The sequence below is a fragment of the Sceloporus undulatus genome, chromosome 1 (genome assembly GCF_019175285.1).
Source record: "Sceloporus undulatus isolate JIND9_A2432 ecotype Alabama chromosome 1, SceUnd_v1.1, whole genome shotgun sequence".
NCBI lineage: Eukaryota > Metazoa > Chordata > Lepidosauria > Squamata > Phrynosomatidae > Sceloporus > Sceloporus undulatus.
In genome coordinates this window covers 321,000,633-321,004,302 of record NC_056522.1, presented here as the reverse complement: position 1 = coordinate 321,004,302, position 3,670 = coordinate 321,000,633, and positions in this window count along the sequence as shown.

The following is a 3,670-nucleotide window of genomic DNA, read 5'->3' as shown; positions in this document are numbered from 1 at the left end:
GGGGGGCTCCTCTCTGTCCCACCAGTATCGATGTGGGAGAGGACCTTCTTAGTTGTAGCACTCCCAAATGTGGAATGCCCTCCCCTATAGGGCCTGATTGGTGCTGACGCTGGTTTCATTTAAGTTCCAGGTAAAAACATGGCTATTTGTTAAAGCTGCTATTCCCCCCCATAGGTTCTGCAGTTTAGATAGTTTGGATAGTTCACTGAAAGTTCAGGGGTAGAGTTGCCATAAGTCAGGACCTCCAAACCGGGACAAATGTAGGACAACATTTTCAAATGTAGGACACTTTTTTAAAAAGGAGGACATGCAAAAAAATTTGATGATTTTTTTTAAATGTTAATATAAATGCATGTTTCTTAGGCACCCTCCTCCTCCTCCTCCTCCTCTTCTTCATCCTCCTCTTCATCCTCCTCTTCTTCCTCTTAACTCCGCCTCCTTTCTAAAAAACACTAAATCTAACAAACAAGAAACAGAGGGCCTGAACAGACAAACCAAAATAAAACTGCTTTGGAGGTATGTTGTTTAAATGATGTAAGCGTCTTAAGAGGCCAGAAACCAGTCAAATCCTAAGGACTGGAGTGCACCTTTGGCGCAGCTTCTGGCCTCTTAAGATGCATGTGTCATTTAAACAGCATACTTCCAAAGTGAACCAGAGCAATTTTATTTTGTCCTGTCTGTTTGGGGCCCTTCTCATACTTTCCAAGATGAAGTTCTCACCTGAATATTCCTCCTCTTTGCCCTGAGGGCTGGAGAAGTGGGGGGCAGGCTCTGCAATGTGGGAGCCCCAGCCTTAGGGAGAATGGGGCCCAAAGTCCAACAACATCTGGAGGGTGACAGTTGCTATCCAACACTGATCTGCACTGAAAATAAGGGGATTTTTTCATTTGAACACTGATTATTCTGCTATAGTTGCAGAAGGAAGAGGAGGAGACGGAAGCAACAGCAGCTCCTGAGCCAGAGATTGACATTGAAGATCTTCTTGACATCTCTAATGAGGAGCAGGAATCAAAACTACAGGTTGGATGGAGAACATCTGAGAGCTATTAAGATTTATTTGTGGGAGGTAGTAAAGTGTACCTTTCCAGATCATGCAAGTCAGCAAGACAACTGTAGCCAACCCCCATGAGCCATTTTGATGGGGTTCATAATACAGTGGGTCCTTGGTATCTTTGGGGTTAGTTCCAGGACCCTCCATGGATACCAAAATCAATGGATGCTCAAGTCTCATTAAATACAATGTATATAAAATGGTATGCCTTATATAAAATGGCAAAATCAAGGTTTGCTTTTTAGAATTTATATATTTTTAATATTTTCAAGTCAAGGATGGTTGGATCCATGGATGAGAAATCCATGGATACAGAAGGCTGACCAGCTTGTCCAAATGCTATGGGAGAGGGAATCCATCTGTCCTATTGTAGGTGCTGTGTTTGAAAATGGGCTCACCATTTTCACAATTTAATTCACAATTAAAGTATCTAGCGCTGCATTGTGAATGGGGCATACAGAGTTTTGAAGAGGCAAAGAGTTATGAGCATGGAGGCAGGACTTGCCCTAGGCATTTGTCAGTCTGAGGCAAAGGGCAAGATGGTGCCCAGTTGCCTGCGTTCCATATATAGAAGCCAACCAGACTGGCAACTGGATCTTACTTTGACACTGGGAGTGGGATAGCATCCTCAATGACATCTGAAAAGAAAAGGCCTATTTATGAGCTTTCCTAAATACAGGAATGTTTTGGGGGCAAAAAGAATGAGTTGGGGGGCATTGCCACTACTTGCCCTCAAACATTTGGTACCTAAGGCAATTGCCTCTTGTCAGCCTAATGTCCAGAGCTTGGGGAAGTTACTATTTTGGATTGCAACTTCCAAAAACCCCCAACCTCCATAGCCAGTGGCCATTCTGGCTTCAGCAGTCTGGGAGTCGTAGTCTAAAAGTAATAATGCTTTGAAGCTCTGCTAATGGTTGGATGAGCCCTGTCCAGAGAAGGGTAAATTCTTTTCTGTTGAGGGCAAAATTCCTTCAGGGTAATCTGTCAGATGCTGCATAATGGTGATGGGAAAGGCCATCTTTTTCATTCTCTCTCTTCCCAGCCTCCATCTACCAGAAAGATGCCAGGGGAAGGGTGAGGCTACCTTTAGCTCTGGGCCAGAAGCTGTCTAACCTTGGGGCTCTTTTATACCACACAGTTATAGTGCTATGACTCCAGTTCAGTTGTCTTGACAACATCCTATGGAATTCTGGCAACTGCAGTTTAGGAAGGGGAAATCTTCAACCATAGCATTCTAGTGTTTCTCTAAACTGCAATTCCTAGGATTCCATAGGACTTTGGGCAACTGTATTCTGGGGTTTTCTTGACAAGATTTACTCAGGAGAGGTTCTCCATTGCTGTCCTTCTCTAAGTCTGAGAGAGTGAGACTTGCTCAAGGTCACCCAGTGGATTCGTGTGGTTAGATGAGCATTTGAACCCTCATCACTCTGAATCCTAGTCCAACTGTCAAACCATTGCATTCTGTAGTAGTGCAGCAGTTTGAATGTTGGACTTGGACTCTGGGAGACCAGAGTTCAAATTCCCATTTAGCTATGGTGACCTACTTAGTGACCATAAGCAATTATATTCACTCAGCCTTAGAAGAAGGCAATATCAAACCTCCCCTAAATAAATCCTGCCAATAAAAGCCTAGGATAGGGTTCCCATCGGTTGGCATCAACTTGAAGACACATAATGACACAGCAGCATTTTAAAAGCTCTCTGTATCTTGATCAGTGGGATATGTTTATAGGCACGTGTGTAGAACTTAGACATGTTACTTTATGTTTATGCAGTGCCAACTGGTGTCTTCCATATCAGTGGAGTAGTGGCCATTTTTGTACACCTTTGCACCTCCCCTTCACCCTAGCAATATGACAGGAGCTGGATCTTACAGCCTTCAGTCACACTCTTGTGTAGCAATAGCAATAGCATCTACATTTCTATATCACTTCAGATGAACTAAGCAGTCTTTAAGCGGTTTTCAATGTGTAAGCTAATTGCCCCCAACAAGCTGGGCACTCATTTTAGCCTGTGGGTGGAAGAGTCATCATAGGGCTGCGATTCAGCCCTTATGACGGCGCAAAAAAGGAGCTGCTCTTGGTTGCAACGCTGCTTAGTAAAGAAGGACGGTGTTTCGCCATCCATCTGTCCAAGACCAATGTTAATAATAATATTCAACATTTGATACTGCCTGCTCAATATTTTGGTTTCTCTTACAAAAATCAAGGTTTGTTCTTTGGAATTTATATATTTTTAAAATATTTTCATGTTGTGACTGGTTGAATCCATGGATAAAAAATCTGTGGCTATGAAGGGCCGACTGTATGGTTTTTTTTTAAAAGGGGGAAATGTTGCATTACAACTATATAGATAAGTATTATCTTTTCTCTTTTAGGAAATTCTTCATGAGTGTTCCAGACCAACAGAGGTGAGCAGAATTTGTCGAATGACTATGAACAGCATGCTGCTCAACACTGTTAAAGATGCTCCAGTATATAAATGAATGGCTTCCTTTCTGCTATAGATTTTGAACTTTGCCTTACATTGTGTTCCTTATGTTTCCACTTTCCATCATTTTTTAAGCATCTGGTGGTATACATTCTTTTTCTCAAATCCTTGTTGTACTCACCAATAATT